Source organism: Protopterus annectens, chromosome 4.part0, assembly GCF_019279795.1.
Source record: "Protopterus annectens isolate FY-2018-M chromosome 4.part0, PAN1.0, whole genome shotgun sequence".
NCBI lineage: Eukaryota > Metazoa > Chordata > Ceratodontiformes > Protopteridae > Protopterus > Protopterus annectens.
The window spans coordinates 852,753,878-852,775,123 of NC_056733.1; the positions used below are offsets into that span (position 1 = coordinate 852,753,878).

General features: G+C 40.4%; 1 protein-coding gene across 1 annotated transcript in view; it reads left to right on the top strand.

Moving 5' to 3' along the window:
* The first annotated feature begins 1,163 nt into the window (after window positions 1-1,163).
* ARMC7 (armadillo repeat containing 7) overlaps window positions 1,164-21,246 on the top strand; it is a 268,224-nt gene continuing 248,141 nt past the window's right edge. Inside the window, exon 1 of the mRNA XM_044068812.1 lies at window positions 1,164-1,228. The gene's annotated coding sequence lies outside the window, so the exon portion shown is untranslated. The remainder of the gene's footprint in view (window positions 1,229-21,246) is intronic.

Below are 21,246 nucleotides of genomic sequence, written 5' to 3' on the forward strand. Positions count from 1 at the left end.
TATGTTTTATTTAGTTTGCTATATGTGCTGACCGAGTTTGCTCCACTAATTTATGCTGGCTTTAGCTTGTCCAAAAGTTTACTACGTTTGCTGGCCGTACTGACTTTATTTAATTTGAGTTGCATTCAACCGTTGCTGACACATACACAGGTATTTATGCTGGCTTTATCCATGTGTGTGAAGAGCATGGTTGCATTCATATTGCTGGCTTTATTTATTTTGTCTGTGTGTGAAAAGCACAACAGTTGCATGATCATAGATATTACATATTTATGCAAGCTGAGTGGTGAGTTTATTTAATCTGTCCTGTGTCCACAGCAGTTGCTTTATTTGTCTGAGTTACGTGCAACTTTTGCCGCATTCACATGTTTATTTATGCTGCCTTGTGAGTTTGCTGGCTTTATTTATTTTATTTGTGTGTGAACTTTAAGAACAGGGCTGCATTCACCTTGCTCCCTTTATTTTGTCATGTGTGTGAAGAGCACAGGCGCTTACCGCTGCACCACCGTGGCCGCCCTTTAAACTTTATGTATGAATAATTCCCAAAATAAACTACATTACTATGTCCAGATGGATAAGAGATAACACTCTGGTTCAGATACTGTAAGGTAGTTGCCGATATGCGTACTGGAAAGCTCACACTAAGGTATCTGAGTAAATAGGCGGTGTTTACTGGAACATGTGTAACAATCAATAATGTCAAAAGCTGGCGTTCCAAACTTTTTCAGGAAGTGCGTTCGCGTGCAGAACACGTTCTATTAATTTTTCTAAGTGAAGCATTGTTCTACTCCCCCCTGACTTGGGACGTCATTCGTCCTTAAGTTAGTATTTTCATGCATAAAACATTACCCAATTCGCCACTCCCGTAACTCTACTAGCCATTTTGTTTTTCCACACCGACCTGTTTAGGAAAGTAGCAGTCAGACCTGCCAGTATAGCAGCAAATAATAAAGGCTTGGTAAGCCTTTTACGAGCAGACAGCTTTGCTTGGTTCATGGCTTCGCGCTACTCATGAACGTCAGTAAATTGTTCACCAAACTCAGTTTCCCAAAAATAAACTATTAACTTGTCACACACAAGTGACACAATATCCTGCAGAAACATAAGTGCTCATTATGTTCCGGCAAGAGTATACAGTTACCCAGGCAGAAAGTTCTCGTTTCCCCCAGAAGAACCCGGAGATAAATGTTTGATGCATGACCGGAAGTGGATCTGTATCTTGTTGCAGGTATTTGGGAAAAGAGGCAGTTTTTAAATCGTATAAATTGTAGTGTGTTTATGTTCTATTTTTGTTATTTGGTTAACATGTATTATATCTCTCCATGTTCTCATTTAGAAAAGCTAGTTGTAACCAATAAGTTGTTGTTTGTCTTTCGGCTTTTTTCCCGGTAATTAGAAGTAATGATAATCATTACAGCTACGGATTTCTTTTGCATTTCAATACGTGTGATAATTGAGTCTTGTTCTGTTAACTTTTTAAATCCGCAGTGTATCATTTTGTTTTTGTCATTGTCCATAGTTTTGGAGATTATATCTTGATGTTTATGTTGTGTCCGTACATTTCGACTGTTCAGATTTCTGCCTCGCATTTTTGTTCTGTTCCTCGTGAAGTTTGTGGTTTTCTGGCAAATTGCCCAATGATTGAAGTCAGTAAATAATGACAAACATTTGACCTTTATACCTCACGTCTATCAGAAAATGCATACGAACGCAAATCCTGATATTCTAACAACTTTACAAGTTTATTCGAATAATATTTAAAATTTGTTTCTATGTTTGGACCTTTGGCTTTGTCCAGATTTCTTTTGCCAAGAGGTTGAGGGCTATGGGTGCTTAATACATGAAAGTAACTGCTTTCATAGCCAGCAGAGAGGTTTTGTGTTGTTCATAGGTAGGTACTAGGCTATCGGCCCAAGGGCCTAAGAAAGCTTAGCCAACAAGGTTCCCTGGCTTACGCCACCCAAGAAAGTTAATTTCCTGTGCCCCTGTCGAGCAGAGCCACAGAAGTGATCCCCGGGTTGTATTTCCTATTCCCCATCCACTCATCAAGATTTTTCTTTAAGAGTGCTAATGATGAAGTAGCTTGTTCCAGAGTATAGGAAGTCTTTGGAACAGGAATCTATCCCTCCAGCATGTCCTGTTTATTGTGGTGACAAGGTTTAGGTTCCTACAGGGGTTGGGATTTCTTTAGGTGTAGCATGTCCAACAGCTCTGGGTTTAACATAGCTTTATATTTTAAGTTATTTATTCAGAAGCACAGTATATGAGTGGGATGTAAAGTAGAATAAAGCTGTAGTTCATTTGTTTATAGTTTTAACACTGCAGTTAATTTATTCTGAAGGCAATTAGCAGGCAAGTGCTACCGAAAACCGCTTTCTTTTATCTGTGTAGGTAATTTGGCATTCATAGGTTCGTAGGTGATTACTAGGCTAATGGCACAAGGGTCTTTACAAGCGTAGCCAGTCATTTATTATTTATTTATTGACATTTGTTAACCGGTTAGTCCAGTTGGGTTTGTGGCCCATTTTCAATGGAGACCCGAGGAAAAAAGCTCCAATTTAACACAGTATACAGAAAAATATATAAACTTGACAATGTAAGACAAATCTGTTTAATAAAAGTAAGTGCAACAGTAAGACAGGTGGTGAACTAGCTAATACAAAGTATATGTAATTACAACAAGGAGAAGGTCACGGTGAGCTGCCTGTCGGGCGCTAGGATCCGCCACATAACACAAGCACTCGGGTCACTCCAAGGCAAGTACAAATTGTCCATGCTGGTGTGAATGACCTGAAATGTACCTCCCTGGACTACATGAAAAGAGACATAGAGGAGCTCTCTGAGCATGTAGCCCAGGCCGGTATGACCCTGACCTTGAGTAGCATCTTACCCTCACCAAGAATGATGCCACAATATGCCACAATATGAAGACAAGATGATCAATTTCAACAATTGGCTTAAGTATTGGTGTCATTCAAAGGGGATCCAATGCCTGTCAGCCTGGGATGACATGCTCGACAAGCCACGGTGCTTCACTCGGGACGGCTTGCACCTGTCACCCCTGGGCTTTCGGATGTTGGCAAAGGCTCTTGCTACCCCATAGTGCCTTTTTTAGGCAAGGCTCAAAAGACAAACCCACCTCCATAGGTATCACAAGGGATAAGAAACTAAGAGTAATGCTACTCAACGCCAGAAGTCTAAACCTCAAGATGCACGCACTCGAAACTCTCCTTAGTATGGAGAACATCGACATCTGTGCAGTAACAGAAACCTGGTTCAAGGCTCCCGAGAGCAACCCAGCACTACCAGGTTATACCTCGTACCATGCTTTTCGGCCCCAAAACTTGGACCGAACCACAAAAGGAGGGGGAGTATCAATATTCTTCAAAGATACCCACACCTCCAGGTTGGTGGCACAGCACGAAGCATCAGAGGCTATCCATGTGCAACTAACAGTGGGTAAAACTGCCTTCCGGTTTATAGCCTGCTACAGACCACCCTCCCAAACCCAGGAACCCCACTCTGCCTTCCTGAGATCACTGGAAAATATGAAGGTCTCTCCAAACACCATTATATTGGGCAACTTCAACTACCCAAACAGACTGGGAGCATTACTCAACACCCTAGCCCAAAGGTTCCTAGAATTTATAAACTGAAATGCTATGGAACAACTTGTTACCACTCCCACAAGAGGGGAAAACATAGTGGACCTGATCATCGCCAACATGGGGACTCTATGCTCCAGACCAGAAGTGTATCCCTCACTGGTAAGATCAGACCATAAACTAATATCACTGGATATTCACATCCCGACTCCACCCCCTGCCCTGAAAACCACAGTGAAAAACTTCTCTAAAGCAAATTTCACACTCCTCAAAACCGAGGTGGAATCCTTTAAAGCCCCCGGGCCTGTGGAATATACGGCCCAGACCGCAGAATCCTTTATAAAGGCATTCTATGAACACCTTCAGGAATGCATGGATCATGCAATCCCAAATAAAACCAAGACCCAATCCTCCAAAGGCAGACATCCTGTCTGGTGGACCCCAGCCATAAACAAACTATACAATAGAAGGAGGAAGCTACTACATGATGGAGCAAAATTCCAACAAGGGAAGGCATCTCTGGTCAGTATTAGCAAAAAACTATGGGCACTCATAAAATCGTCTAAGGCCAGCTTCAAGAGAAAAATTGCACAGGACAATAAGGATAATCACAAGGCTTTCTTTACTTATGTTAGGAACCTGGGGGGGAATTCCCAGATATGCTCAGAATTAGTCCAAAATGACAAAATACACCGAACCTACAGACATTGCCAACATCCTAGCTGACAGGTTCAGCGCACCCCCCCCCCCCCCACCAAAAGAGCAAATATCTATCCCAGCAGAGTGCTGCTCCCCTGACATCTCAGATACTCAGGTAAGAGCTGTCCTCTCCAAAGCAAAAAACACAGCATCAATGGGACCAGACAGTGTCCCGGGCTGCGTCCTACATGAGCTCCAAGAAGAGCTAAACCCAAACATAAAACTACTGTTCAATCTCAGCCTTACTACAGGATATGTACCCAAAGAGTGGCGTACAGCAACAGTGGTCCCTCTCCACAAAGGTGATGCCTCAATGGATCCTGGAAACTATCACCCCATAAACCTGACTAGCTTGGTCTGCAAAGCTATGGAAAGGATCATCATGGACCTCATAAATAAAGATATTGGGGACCTACAGACACTGGATCCTACCCAGTTCTGCTTTAAGGGCAGATCCTGCCTCTTAAACCTGGTTGATTTCTTTGAAACAGTCGCCAAGGCCATTGACGAGGGGAAGGTGGTCCACACAACCTACCTGGACCTCGCAAAAGCTTTCGATACAATACCCCACTCGGGCATTATAGATAAGCTCACCAGCTTAAATATAAACTTGCCACTATATGGGTTGCAAACTGGCTCAAGGACAGAACCCACATGGTTAGAATTGCTGGAGCCATGTCTGACTCCAAACCAGTTACAAGTGGCGTCCCACAAGGCTCAGTCCTGGGACCTCCCTTGTTCGGTATATATTTCTTGGAGGTACAGGCCAACACGGAAGGACTGTGGCTGACCAAGTTCGCAGATGACTGCAAACTGGGCGCCATAATCGACTCTCCAGCCGACACAAGCATCCTACAAAAGGGCCTCATAGAAACAGACAACTGGTGCCAGAGCCATGGCCTCAAGCTAAATGCCAAAAAGTGTATAGTCATCCCCTTTGGCAAAAACAAAGTGCCCACAAATGACCACATAGGTGGTAATCATTAAGTACGGAAGATGTAATTAGGGACCTGGGGACCCAAGTTGATAGCAATCTCTCATTTGACAACCACGTGGCCAAAGTGGTTAGAAAAACATTTTATATAGCCCACCTAATCATGAAGGGATTCACATCTAGATCAGGGGAGGTCATCGTGCCTCTTTGCTCATCCCTCATCAGGCCCATAATTGAGTACAATGCCCCTTTTGGGATGTACCTTACCAGACACCTGCATTAACTGGAAAGACCTCAAAAGTACCTCACCAAGAGGATCAAAGGGCTCAAACAGATGCCATATGCTGCCCAGTTAAAGAAACTCCAGCTCTACTCAGTGGCATACTGCCTGCTCAGAGGCGATCTGTGCCTGACGTATAAAGCCATGTCCAACTCTGAATTAATGGACATGCTGCACCTCAGAAAATCCAAATCCCATCGAGCTACGTGCTCGAGAGACTTGAACCTCAGCACTGAAATAAATAGGACATGCTGGAGGGACAGATTCATAACCCAGAGGCTCCCTTCACTCTGGAATAAAATCCCAGTCCAGGTTAGGCAGAGTCCCTCATTGACTCTCTTCAAGAGGAATCTTGATTGGATGGGAGATTGTAGGTTTACCCCAGGTATCACTTCTGTGTCACTGTTAGACAGAGGCACAGTATACTAACCTCGAAAAAGGGCATAGCAAAATTAATTTAAAATGGGTGGCGAAAGCCAAACACACTCTGGCTAGGCTTATAAATGCCCTAGGGCAGATTGCCACTGAATTGTTCATAGGTTCATACTAGGCTAACAGTTTATTTATATATTTACAAGTAGTTGATTAGTCATTAGGAGAAGAGGTATAGGAGAAGAGGTATAGAGAGTAGAATAGCCTGTTTGTGTTTGAGGCATTGAGATAGCCTGTTTGTGTTTTGAGGCATTGAGATAGCCTGTTTGTGTTTTGAGGCATTGAGATAGCCTGTTTGTGTTTTGAGGCATTGAGATAGCCTGTTTGTGTTTTGAGGCATTGAGATAGCCTGTTTGTGTTTTGAGGCATTGAGATAGCCTGTTTGTGTTTTGAGGCATTGAGATAGCCTGTTTGTGTTTTGAGGCATTGAGATAGCCTGTTTGTGTTTTGAGGCATTGAGATAGTATGTGGGGTAGATAAGGGAGGGGTGTTGAAAGGTAAGGTTGGGAGGGTGGCCTAATGGTTAAGGTGTTTGCCTTACAAACACAAGGTGCAGGGTTTGAGTCTCACATGGGATAATTGGCTAGGCTTAAAATGGCTCGCAAGGGCAGTTAGCCTAGTACTAATCTATGAATTCTATGAATATGAATTTAGGTTGGGGCTTGGCAGGGACAGATCTTAGTGTTAAATAGATGAATTTTAAGTTTTTCTTTAAAGTGGGATGGGTGGATGATGGCACGTAAGTCTTTGGGAAGGTTGTTCCAAGCTTGGCTAGTTGAATATTTATTTAGGAGTTTTCTTATTGTTTTTTTTTAGGTTGGTAAGTATGGCGTAGTAGTTAATTAGAGGAGCGGAGAGTACGACTTGGAGAATAGCAAGAGATGAGAGAATTGAGAGCAGGACAGGAGGAAGGTTTGTAAAGAATGGTGTGTAGCATTTTAAGCTGGGATAGAAGCAGTACATGTGGGACCTTAAGCCATTTGAGAGAATTTAAAGATAGGCAGTGATGTGCATTATATGGGGCATTAGTGGCAAATCTGGCTATCTTATGATATGTTTGCTGGAGTTTATTTAAGGTTGTAGTTTGAAGGTTAGTGAATACAGGGGCTGCATAAGTGAGGGAGGGTAGGAGAAAGGCTTGGGCAAGGGAGAGTCTTGTGCTTGTTAACCATCTTTTGTTATGGTAAAGTAAGCCCAGTTTCTGATGTCTTTTTTATGCTTTGAAGTATATGCATATTGAATTTAATAATACCCAAGATATGTCAATATTATGTCTTAATTCCCCAGATACTGGATGGGGTAGTATCAAGATAGTTGGTGTTTGGGTGTTGGATCCCCGAGTCATTTTACAGGCTGCCTCTGTCCATCAGGGACATGGGCAGTATCCCCAAAGTGAATGTACTGTTCCCCATCCATTTATCCAAAATTTTTTTGAAAAGAGTAAGAGACGGACTTTGTTTTACAAAGATGGGAAGTTTATTCCATAGACAAGGTAGCCTTTGGGATATGAATCTCTCTCTCCAGAAAGTTCTGTTAGAGTACCAAATCGGGTTCAGGTCAATGGAACCCATAACCCTTGTATAAGTTTTCTTGTGAATATGTAAGATTTTCATCATGGCTGAATCGGAGAATGCATTGTAGGTCAATCATAAGTCAACTCGCAATAAACCAAGACAGAGTAAAGGGATAGGGCCTTAACTCAGTCTGCATAAGACATGTGTCTTGTGCTTTGTAATTTTTTAGTAAGAAACCTGAGGCTTCTCCAGTTGGTGTAAGTGCCTGGTTAGGTACATGTAGAAGTGAGTATTTTACTCAGTTATGGGCCTGATGAGGGTAGAGTACAATGGCACTGCGACTTACTTTGATCTTGATGCCATGCCTTTACTTATAAGTTGAGCCACACAAAGATTTTCTCACTACCATAGCTACCTAGTCCCTAGGTCCCTCACTGCTGGATCTACTTTTTAGGGTTGTGCTATCAGTATTATAATTTGCAGGGTATCTGATTTTACTGAAGGGTATGATTTATGTATTTTTTAGCATTTAGTCTTAGACCGTGGTTTTGGTACCAGCTGTTTATCATTTGTAGGATATCAACATCATTTAGGGACAATGGTTGTTCCCAGCTTAACAGTTGGCAGAAAACTTTTGTGAGCTAGAGGACTCTAACATTGGCCTTCACTTCTGAGGAGTATATATCAAACAGGAAGGGTCCCAGCTCTGAGCCCTCTACACAGCTAGTAACAGGTTTCTTATCGGAAGTGGATTCACCTGTCTGGATAACATGTGTCCAGTCAATGAGCCAGTTTTCTATCCATCTGATGACGTAGAGGTTTATGCCCAACTCAGTAAATTTATCTATGATGCTGGAGTAGGGGATTGTGTCTAAAGCTTTGGCCAGGTCTAAATAAGCGGTTTATGCCTAACTCAGTAAAATGATGCTGGAGTAGGGGATTGTGTCTAAAGCTTTGGCCAAGTCTAAATAAGCAGTGCGCACCTTTAGCCCCATCCATGGCCTTGGTGACTTTCTTGATGAAGTCCACTGGATTGAGCAGGCAAGGCCTCCATTTGACAAAGCCAAATTGGGTCTAGTCCAGTGTTTGGAGATTTCCTATGTCTTTATTGATCAGGTCCGTGGTAATTCTCTCCATGGCTTGCAAATTAGACTGGTCAAGGTTATGGGTCTGTAGTTCATGGGTCAGTTGATGGGGGGGGGGGCCCTTGTGCAGTGGGATGACTGTTGCAGTCCTCCATTCCTCTGGTACAAAGCCCATCTAGATGCTGTGGTTAAAGAGGGTTTCTAGTGGCCCTGAGATTCTGTTTTAAGCTATTTAAGAAGCATCTTGGCATGTTGTCGAGATCCATGGAGGCTGTGTTTTTGGCTTTAGTGAGTGCAGTAAGGACCTGTTCTCTCATAATGACTAGAAGGGGTTTGTTGTGGATATTTCTTTGGGTGTGGTTGGAGGCAATGGGGAGAAGTTTGAACTGGGCTTGTCAGCTAGAAGGTTTGCTATGATTTCAAGCTGGGTGTAAGTATTGCTGTTCATGGTTAACTCTGCACATTGCTGAGCATTTCCCCTGAGGTTATGAACATAATTTAAAAAAAAAAAAAAGCATTATGGTTACCTTTCATCCAGGAGGCTATCTTTGCCTCATAATTTGCTTTGGAAGATTTGAACAACTCTTTAATTTGTTTGTTTAGACTGGTGAGCATCTTTTTGCACAGTTTTGTCTGCTCCTGTCTGGCTTAGGAAAGGATTGTTAGGGGTCCACCAGGATGGTTTATTTTTGTCGATAGTCATAGGTTTGACCCAAATAGATACTGCTTCCTTTATGTAGCTGTGAATGTGGTTGTACACTGCTTTTGTGTACAGCTAAGAGTAGACCTCATTGTCATCCGGGTTTGGAGGGGCTTGGAAGTTAAGCTATAACTTAGTTTGAGATAAATGACCTTAGTAAAGTTCTTAACGGGATTTGGAGTTTGATGGGGGTTCTAGGTTAGTTTTTAGTAAAGGAGATCATTTTGTGGTCAGATCTTACCAGAGATGAGTTAATACATGGGAAGGGGCAGCATCCCCACATGTTTTGTGAGGATGAGGTCTGGGATAGGATTTCTAATACCATGACAAGAATGGACCCCTTTCCTAAGCCAACGTATGATTAATGTTCATGAAATTAGTATTGTTTCTCTCTTTGATGGCAGCAGCCGCAATGTGCCCAGTAATGAATGACTCCTTCTGCAATTCATCCAGATTTACATGTTTTGGTAACGTATTTATATATGATTGTAAACTCTTTAAGACCCATTGCTCCTACTACTATTGGAACTATCTGGGTATCTTTCTTCCACATTGCTGTCATTTCTGCTTGCAAATCCTGATATTTTGTGACTTTGTGCCTGTCTGTATGCAGGACATTGTAATCACTGGGTGTGGCAATTTCAATGATTAAGGCTACTTTTGTCTTCTTTTCTTGGACCACTATATCTGGTTTTCTAGCATCTGTCTTTTGAACTGTTGGTAATGGATGGTCCCATGTGATGTAGACTACATCATTTTCTATGATGTTTTGTGGCTTATGTTTCCAGTGTTTTTCTGCCATTTCAGTACTGTAATATTTGCACAGTCCCCAGTGCAACAGTCTTGCCACATTATTATGCCTTTCAGTATACAGTCCTCCTGCCATTAGTATGTCACAACCAGCAACAAAGTATGTGGCTGTTTCCAATTTGGTTTTACAAAACCTACATTTGTCTGTTTGTCCCACATGCTCAATGGACTTTGTAAACCAACGTGTATGTAGCCCGCTGTCTTGTGCTGCTAATATTAACCTTTCATCTCTTGGTTTGAATTTGCCTCTTCTTAAACCATTCCTGCATTAATTCCTGATCAACATGATTTTCTTCCAGAAGTTTTCTATACTTGCAACTGTATTTATGCGTTTTCCACATTTCTTGCCTTCTCATCTGGTCCTTCACCTTATATTCTTTTTTGGCATATTCAGTTGCTGCCGGATTTTTTTTTTTATCTACTTCTGGTTTGATTTCCATTCCTGCTTGATGCTGATATGCTTCTGCTAAATTTAAGCAGATAAGTAATCTTAGATTTATTCTTCTAATGTTTCAAAACTTTCACTACATTTGGGTCTTGTGAGGTCAGCAGATGTGTGGAGTCCCACAATTGTAGATCTACAGATGTAATCGATTTCAAGGAGGCCCATCCCTCCTTCAGAACAGGGAATATATAATCTTGGTATACACTTATTTTTATAAATCATTTGGCGAGCATGAAGCCGCCGCCTTGTTTTCCTATCTAATCTATCCAACACGTTTAGGCCTGTCAGTCACTCCAAAACTGTAAGTTAGGACAGGAAGAGCAAATTTGTTTATAGCTTGGATTTTGTTCCTAGAGGTCAGTGCTGTTTTTTGGGATTAAAGTCTTCTGAAATATTCCTTACTAAAGTTTTATTTGCATTTGTTCATGTTTTATTGCTCATCCTTCATCAATTCCCAAATATTTATACACTCCCTCTTGCTGAATCTTTTTTACATTACATTCTTGTCCCAAACTGATGTTTTCCTGGTGCTGCAGTTTTCCTGCTTGAAAGGCTGCTTTTGCACATTTATCAAGACCAAATGACATTCTTATATCATCATCTGAAAATGTTTTGATAACCTGCAGCTGTGCTTTCAGTTCCTCATCTGAGGAGCTATACAGTTTTAAATCGTTGATAAAGAGAAGATGAGAAGTCTTTAGACTTTATTTTCTAGGAGCCAAGTTATAGACATGGCCTAAGCTGTTAAGTAGACAGCTTAATGGGTTAAGGGCAAGGCAGAATAGCAGTGGTGACAGAGCGCCACCCAGGAATATCCCCTTCTGAAATTTTATCCCTGGGGTAGTAATCTGTCCTTTATCATGGCTTAATTTTTTTTTTTTTTTTATCCCTGAATGCGGGATACTATCAAATGCTTTTTTTCTAGTCAATCCATGCCATACTTAGATTATTTCCCTTTTTGCAGGTCTCCACTATGACTTTAACAACAAATGATCCTTTGTTCCATATGACTTTCTTTTATTGCCCTTTTGTTCTACTGCCTTAATTGAGTTTTCTTCTAAACGACTATAAACTGTCTGCATCAATTCCTGTGTATAGTTTATACGTCAGAAGACAAGTTATTGGCCTATAACTTTTAGGGTAGGTTGCCGGTTCACTCTTAAGTAGGAGCATTGTTTTTCCTTCTGTTAGCCAGGTTGGTGTCTGTTCAGGGTGTGCATATAAATAGTTCTTACTCATGGCTAAATCTTCATGTAAACATGTTTAATACTTTTAGCCAAAAGTTAGGTACTGGAAGTTAGGTACTGCATCTGGGCATGGGGTTTTCCTATTGGAGGCGTTTCTTAACTTGATTTCAGTCTCTGGCTGTTTATCCCATTTCATATCCTGTACCATTAAACTTCTTATTCTTTCTTTAACTTCTATCCATTTAGCATCTTTATGTTCCACACAGATATTTCTTCAAAATGCTTCTATTTTTTTTTTTTTTTTTTTTTTTTTTTTTTTTTTGGCGGTCTTTCAATTCCTTTTACCTTGTTTCCCAATTCTATGTCAAATTTGTTTGGGTCATCAATAAATTGCTTATTTTGTATTTTTCCTTTATATTTATCTTCATATCTTAGTTTTTCCACCTGTGCTTACATTTTTAGTTTATTTGCGATTGTGCATTGCTTTTATCACAACTATTTTTGTTGATGTGTTCCCTCTTCTGTAGTCTTCTAACAGTGACACTTCTTGTCTTAATTGCTTTATAATTTTGTCTGTTCGATACTTCCATGATAGTATTCATTTTCTCCCCTTCCTTTCTCCCACTATCTTATGTTCTTGTGGTAGAACGTTATCAGTTATTAATTTAGCTGCACAGTAATATAACCTGTTTACTTCTGTTATATCACATGAATCTTTATGGACAGTCCTAATTATTGTGTTCATTTGTTTTACCAAACTTCTGACTTTTGGGGTTTTTATTGACCTTCTGCAGTCTATTTCTTTCGTTGATCTTGATATTTCTTTCGTTGATCTTGATATTTCTATCAGTGTCTATTAAATCAAGCAACTTTTCTCTTGGCTCATTTTCTTCCAAACTGAGGCAAGATCCCTTGTTTTCCATTTCCTGCGGGCATTCTATAGAAAGTTCTATAGCATCTTCCTGTTGGACCTTCTCCAATTTCAGCCTGTGCTATCCCTTGCTCTGTCATATGGGAACTCGCTGGCCTATCACTCCTCAACATTGACTGCATCAGAGTTTCCACAGTTTACTGTTCCTTCCCTTGCTGTCTAGTCTCAAATGAACATTTTATACTGGTTTCCTGTGGAAGGCTTCAAAGTATCTTGATATGGCACCTGACCAGTTGCTTCCTGTTCCACTGGTTTTCCTTTAATTTAATTTGGATATCCATTGCTCTGTCCTGTTGTAGTGCTTTCTGCACTAGATTTTCTACACTGAATCCTTCACTTTGCAGGTGCTCCATAACCACAATTTCTATTTTTTTAACTTCTCCATTACTAATCTCCTTTTCTACTTTTCCTCTTTGTCTTATTTTTTGTATTGTAAAGTTTTCCATATATGGATTCCTTTGCTTGTATTTCTCTTCGAATATCTTTGGTGCTGCTCTTTTTGTATTGGTTAGTTTTGCTTTTTCCTTTGCATAAATGTTACACCATATTAAATATCTTTCCCATGATTATATTTCTTCTTCAGATGTCTCCTGATCCTCCTGCATCTCCTTGCTTTGGGGACTCGCTTCATCATGCTGTGATATAATCTGTTAGACCTCCTACATTAAATCCTTCACTTTGCAGGCACTCCATAACTTCAACTTCTAACTTCAACTTCTATTTTTCTATCTTCTACTTTACTAATTTTCTTTTCTGCATTCCATCTTTGTGATATTTTTTATTGTAAAGTTTTCCATATCTGAATGCCTTTGCATGTATTTCTCTTCGAATATCTTTGGGGAGCCTTCTTCATATTGATTAATTTTGGCTTTCTCCTTTGCATAAATATTGCATCGTATCAAATCTCTCTTTCCCATGTCCATGTTTCTTTTTTATACTTTTCAAAAATATCTAGGTTTTGTGGTTTACATTTTCGCACTTCTTCAGATGCTTCTATTTACAAACAGATAAAGTTTCTTGATCTGTATACTGTTTTTCAAAAATCTGTTGTATTAATGAGCACCATTTTTCATTTCAGGCTTCTCACAGGTTTTCCTGTGGAAGCATTTTTCTTTCCTCTAATTTTTCTCTTAATCTTTTTGTATATCCTGTGTCTGGAAATTCTGAGCTTTTTGCATAATAGTAACAATACATAATTTCTTTCCTATCCTCAGTAGGCCACACTCTTGTCGTCTTTATGGCTGTTCTTTGGCCTATCAGTTTTTGTGATTTTTGTGGACTGCCACTTCTCTCTACAACAGAGAGGCCATCCTCCCCCTGGTCCTGACCTGGCCCAATTGTAGGAATGTTTCCACATTTTGAGGATTCTACACATTTTTTCCAGTCCTGGCACCAGTTTGCCTACCAGGATTGGGTACTCTTTATCCTGGGTCTTGTGCACCTAGCTATCTTTTTAGTTTTTGACCTGCTTCTGTCCATAATATATGCTATATAAATAGAGTGTATATATCTGTGTCGCCATGGTGAGATTTTGTGAAAAACAATGTCCACCTCGTGAAGGTACTCACCAAGACTTGAGGATGAATTCAGTTTCAGCACTACTACGCTCCTTTGCTTGCTAACTTTTCATCTCTACATTCGGACCCCAAATTGTCTCCCCTTTTAATTTCTCAATCTTTTGGGTTTCTAATACCATGATGGGAATGGACCCCATTCCTAAGTCAAAGTACGATTAAAGTTCATGAAAATAATATTGTTTCACTGTTTGATGTCCGCCAAAAGTGCACTTCACAGCCCATGTAATGTGCCCAGTAATGACTCCTGCAGTTCATTCTCTTAGACCTGTTACTCCTACTACTATTGAAAACTATCTGGATATCCTCCTTCCACATTGCTCTTGTTTCCCCTGTGTGTGAGTCCTTTTATGTTTTACTAGAGGACTCCTTTTGTTTGAAACACTTATTGCATTCGGGACATTTATATGGTTTCTTTGTGAGCTGTTTGTACTAATGGGCTTTGCTGTACTATGTAACTTCGGTCACATTCAGCGTTCATGTTGCAGTTGTATCCTGGATGAAACTGTGTTACAGGTATAACAGGATGCTTGTCGGGGCCCTTCAGAGTTTGTACAGAGTGCTCAGGTTCTCTGTAGGATAACATAATAGAGATACTCCAAGTGGTGGCTGCTGACTCCAGCTAATACTCCATTCTCTGCTCCCATTGCTGTCGGGCTTTTCTTTAAAATGATTTTTTGTGTTCTCTTCTATTTATCCCCGCCTTGTCATTCACTGGCACGTCAGCATTATCTTCTTTAAGTAGCACTAACAATGCTTCTGGTGGGGTTTTGTAACCTGCTGAAACTAAGGTTTTGTAGTCCTCTAACATTACTGCCTTATAAAGCTGCTTGTCTTGTTTATTTAACATCTTCATCTTCTCTGCTGAGAAAGTAACAGCAACATCCTCAAAGGATTCTGGAGCTGACAGAACTCCATTAGCTTTGCAATTTCCATGTTCTGAGTTATCACCTGACACTGATTCCTCAGTGGTTGTCAGGTAGTCAGTGTTATCATTTCTCTCTTCCAGAACCTCTACTTCTGTTTTGATTTTCCAAGTTAGTATCAAACACCACTGAGTAGATTTCCGTAACAGTTTTAATGCATTCAAGATTTTCTTCTCTCTCTTTCAGAATTTCTGATGCTTTGCTGTTAAGTTGATGAATGGGTTTTTGTTCCTTGTCATGGGGAAACTGGTGCAGTTTTACAAACCCTTCTGCAATGCATATTTTTCAAATTAACAGCATGTTCTGGTATCTCCAGGAATTCAGTCTCATTCTGTTTTTGTAAATCTCTAAGATCTCTGACTTTTCGTTCCAGGGATGATTATGATGATGTTTTCAGCTTGCCCTTCTACACACTGATTGCCTCATGCAGGAACACAAAACTGTGACCGGAATGTCTGGGAACTCTCAGTACACAGATAAATGCCTCATCCTCCTGGCAGAACAACTCTGTGCTCACCATAGCACTGCTCTGTTCTCCCATTTGTAGCACACAGATTCTGCATATGGGTAAAGTCCAGAAACCTCTGGACAAGTGAATTATGGGTCATCTAACTCTCCCAGTTTATGAAGGAGTAGTTGAAGTCACCCATAAATGTGGTGTTAGACTGAATGTTAAGAGATTCCAGTAGGTTTGTGTAGGAGATGTGGTTTTCTAGAGTCATGTTAGGGGTATTCATTCCTATACTGTCTAAACAGTCAGTGTTAGTGTTGTAAGAGTAGCACACAGTGATTTATACAGGGACATACTGCTGGAAGTGTCGGAGGATATTTTTCGTTTTAGTGTCAATGAAGTGCTTGTGCATACAAGGACGTACTAATGAAATGGTTAGTTTTGGTGTTTATGCATACATGAAAAATACCACTGAAAAGATCACCATGGGAAATGTCAGTGAAGTGCTTGTGCATACTGGGACAAGCTACTGAATGGGTCATTTGGAAAATTATTCAGTTTTGTGTCAGTGAAGTGGTTGTTAGGGTTCAAGTTTTCATTTTGTTTTTTGTGCATACATGAGACATACCACTTGAAGGGATCATACAGGAAATTATTAATTTTGATGTAGGTGAAGTACTTTTGGATTAAAGGGCAAAAGACTGAAGGGGGTCATTTTGGGAAAATGTTTCATTTTGGTGCATGTGCATGCATTGGCAAACTCCTGGAGAGGTCATTGGGGAATAGTTTCATTGTGGTGGTTGAGTGGTTGTGCATATGTGGGCAAGCTATTCATGGGACCGTTGGGGTTATTCTTTCATTTCGGTGACTGGAGTGCTTTTTCTTGCAAACTGAATAGGTTCATTGGGATGAATCTTTCATCAAGGGTACAAGAACTTATCAGAAATTTAGGATGCATGGCTAGTCTTAAAAAGGCTCTTGTGGTAGTTAGTTGGAAAAAAACCATGAACCTGTGATTTGTAGGTAACAAGGATATGATAGGGAGTCACGCCTGTATTTAGTTGGGCATGGAGCAGCTCAAGGGGGTCATGTTGTTGGACCAGTCTAGCAATATACTTGTCCTTTGAGCACTGAGACATCTCCTCCCTTTCTTTTATCATGAGCTGAGGGGGGATTGAAACATATGAAAGGCATTGTAGGCTTTGATAGTGGAGGTGCTTTCCATGGTTCTAAACCATGTTTCTGTGACTACACATATGTTTAGGTTCTTCAGGGTTAGCAGTGCTTTCAGGGAGTGCATTTTTTTATTTAAACTCCTAGCATTGAACAGCAGTTCTTTTAGATAGCTGTGAGTGATTTTTGCTTTGTTGGGGGGTTTAACAACTTGGTATGGCCTAAAAAAGGCACTATGGGAATAGATAGTTTTTGCCAATATCTAGAAGCCAGGTGGTGACAAGTGCAAACCATCTCTGGCAAAGCATCATGGTTTGTCAATCATGTCTCCCCAGTTTGACAGACAGTGGATCCCTGTCTTGTGACCCCAGAAATTAAGACAGTTGTTTGAAGTCAATTTTTGTTGAAACTGTGGCATCATTGTTGGTGAAGGTAGGATTTTGCTCAAGGCAGGATTCATACCCGCCTGGGCACCTATTTAGAGAGCTCCATCATGTTCCTCTTCATATAGTTCGGTGAGGTATGTCTTAGGTTTTTACCCACATGGACTATGACCATGTCATACTGGTGCTTGTGCCTTAAAGACCTAAGTGCATGGGTGATCTGGCAGATCATGGCTCCAGGCAGACAGCTTACTGTGATGATCTTTTTGTTTAGTCTGATAAGGGGGACATCAGTATGTCTTGCAATGGAATCCCCAATAACTAGAATGGTTGGCTGAGTGGTGTGTTGCCTTATTGGCTTGGAGGGCTACTCTGATTTTCAAAATTATGTGTTGTTGAGGTGCTGTCTTTTTTTTTTTTTTTTTTTTTTTTATGTGCTCTGGGTCACTAAGAGATGCTTTTAGGAGGTCTTGGATGTTTGGGTAGATTAAATGCAAGTATCTTCGCATATGTGGGTTTATGTGTTTGTTCCTTAGTGTTGGTAGTGAGTGTTTTGGGTGTAACACTGACACCCTGGCTTGCATTTATCATGTGTGTTTGTGAGAGCTTTGCCTCCAATGACATTATGTATCTACATCTCTCACACACTGTTTTGTCTGTTCTAAAATTAAATGTTTTTTTGTGAACATGAGGCAGTTACTTCACTGCCTCAGGATGCCCATATCCACCAAGAAACAGAGCTGACAGGGAAGCACCTATCCATGATACCATATCCTTCGTAGAAGGGAAGGAGTAGGGGAGAAATCACTTAAAGGCCTCTGTGAGAGTGTTTAGTAGTTTACTATAGACCTGCAGTGATGCTACCCTCTGCACAAAGTGGGAGCTCTTTGAGCAGCTATGAACAGTGAGAGACTGTGAAGAGCATTTCCTATAGAGGACTTTTAACTGGAGAGGTTTGCTTATATGCAAAGCACGGGTAACTGTATTTGCACAAGACTGTTATACCAGCAAAATGAAAGACTTTTCAACAGTTAAGCCCTTAGGAAAATCAGATAAACACAATATCTTCCACCAGCATTCCCAACGCTCCATAATGTAGAATAAAAGCCTCTTAATGTAAAATAAACTGGTTTTGAGCTAAAGTGCAGCAACAAATGTTTTACAACAAAAGGCAGAACTCCTGCAATATTAGGAATCCTTAGAAGCAAGTTCACAACAGAAATGTTCCCAAATACAGAAAAATGTGCACAAATATAGGAAAAAGTTTCAAAACTTAGAAATATTTTGGCAAACACAGGAGAGCTTTAGCAACTTTGTAGTATCAGAGGAGTTTAGGAGATGCAGTATTGCTCTGAGGTTGTTTAACAGTATTCTAATAAACAGATGGCATTTCTTTAACAAGCGCAGGCTGAAAAAACAGGCTCAGTTCAACCAAATCAATAAATGCAGCACAACTGTTAAATAACACCAAGCAAGTACAAAATAAATAAATTTAAAAGTTTTTATATAGGTTATTTATCAGTTTTGTATGTCCGCAGATGGTTTTAGATGCAATCCAAGGTCTTGTAGTCTAAGATGTCCACTCCAGGTATTAGCGCGCTATATTGGCTGAGTGTAATTTGTCTAGAGTCTATATTACATTATCGAAGTTTCAAAACTTCTAATCTGATATGGTCGGCACCATATAATCGAAGTCTTGAAACATCGAAAATGTAATAACACAACAACCTACAAAAAAAAAGCCATTTAAATGTTCTAAGCAGGGGGGCAAGCCCCCCTGCAACCCCTGCTACTTAAATATGCCAACTCTGAGATCGCACTACAGTGCAGAAAAGGGAAATCTTCCCTTTCTGCGCTGTATGGAGATCTCCGTTAAAAGATTCAAAGTTTCAAGACTTCGATCATATGGTGTCGACCGTATCAGATTCAAAGTTTTGGAACTTCGGTCTTCTGATATAGACCCATTTGTCTACAGTCATCCTATGTAAAAGTACCATGGCAAATTGCATCTGTCCAGAAACTTTGTAAGGTTGCTGGCACCCCCTTCAGTGCTCCACCTTCATTTTTGAAATTGCTGAGGTGTGTTCACAATCCTCCTTAAAAATGGAATTTTCGCTAACAGTAATACTGCCCAATTTGACTCTTGCCTGCCTGTGACTAAATATTTATATTGAATGTATGCACTAATTGGAGCACATCATTAGCCCCCCCCCCCCCCTAAAAAAAAAAAAAAAAAAAGAGCAGAGTGAATTGTTGGTATGAGAACTTTTATCAGAAATACTTTATCAATAGTTCTTTATTATTTATTTATTTTTTTGCTTTTAGCGTCAACGGTATTAGCTCTTGTGCAATTTTATGCCTTGCATGACATGTAGTTACACAAATCATTCTGACTCTCCTGATTTCCGACATATTACACTTTTTTTTAACAGCCTATGCTGTAGAGTGATTTATTTGCTTGTTGCTCATAGTCAGGTGAATGGGGTTATAGTTAACCTGCTGCCCAGTTCGTGCAGTCTGGGTTTGATGCCATTTTGGGAGTTGCAAGGATGATTAGCTTGTGTTGCAATATAATCTAATGTCAAGTCTATTCATCGCTTCCACTTGTACATGCGCACAACTACTAGTTATTCGTGCTGAATGAAAAATCAGTAAACTAAATATGTGATCGTAACAGAGTACTGCATGACAGTGTAAACTTAACCCTCATCATAACAAATTCATTACAAAATATATGTCGTTTATTTTGTTTTGTGGAGACTACAATCACATTCTGCAAATAACTTTTAATCTTGTCAGGTAAGATGTCTGCCTCCTTAACCCCCACCACACAAAATCTGTATTGATACTTGCATGCTGCAATAAATTATATTAAATTTACTATCATTATCGACATACATACATGTGTATAGTGCCACATTTTACCCCTTGATGTAATATGTGCACTGGCAGAGTACCATGTTTTACCCCTGATGTAATACATGGGCAAAATTTCCCATATTTTAAGGATCTTTTGACAGGGTTATAAGGAGGATATTGCTAAGGGATCCAGCACAGCCCCTGTTGCAGAAACAAAACCTGCCTTAGTAGGGAAGGAGGCAGAGCCTTCTGTCCCTCTTGAGATGTACATGGGAAAGAGGGTCCCAATTTCTTTGGGCTCTAGATAGGTTGATTGTTTCAAGAGGACCCAGTAGGAGGACAGGGTACTACACTGTGCCTGGGAGAGCATATCTAGTGTAGTGGTGGAATATTCCCATTTGAGCCATTCACTAGCATATCCCCATTTTGAAATCAAAATGACCTGGTGTATAGGGTGGCAAAAGAGAGAGGGGGAGATTGTAGGTCAGTTATTGTTGCCCAAGGCATTTGGGCAAGTGGCCATGAAAATAGTTTTATCCATACACAAATGGCTCTCCCAGTGCATGACTGTGGGCTAAAGTGCAGATCCTAGTGATGTATTATTGTCCGAGGCACACACTTTTTATGTCCAGACTCGCTTATCACCTCTGCAAAAGCTTTCAGGTGAAATAGCCAAGAACTTCAATTTATCATTCACAAATTAGGACAGTGAAATGTATGTTAAGGTAATTGAGAGAGGGCAACAGCTGGTTCCAGTTTTTTGTTTAATGCCCTCTGTCCAGAAGGTGCTCCATGCCACTGCAGGATTTACTCCCTTTGAACTGTTCTTGAGCCCCAGATGGCTATAGGATCTATTGAGACAGTAATGGGAGGCGAAGAAAAAAAATTTGAGTGCTCTAAGGGATTATTGTGATTAACAAGAGAGAGTAAAGGCGGTATTGGCCATTGTACAAGATGGCTTGTACATTGCAATAGCTAGCCAACAAAGAGTTTGTAATAGAAATGCCTGAAATACAAAGTTTCAGGTGAGTTAATAAGTTTTAGTTCTGGTCTCTACAACTAAGAACAAGTTTCTGGTCAAATGATAGGGTCCCTATGAGGTAACTGAAAGAATAAATGAGGTGAACTGCAAGGTAGGACAGGGAAGAGATGTACCAAACAGAGTTACCTTACAAATGTCTTAAGGTGCTGATAAGCTATGCAGGTAAGTATGGAAAGCGCATTATGTGAGGTCAAGGGCCACAAACAAGAAAAGCGG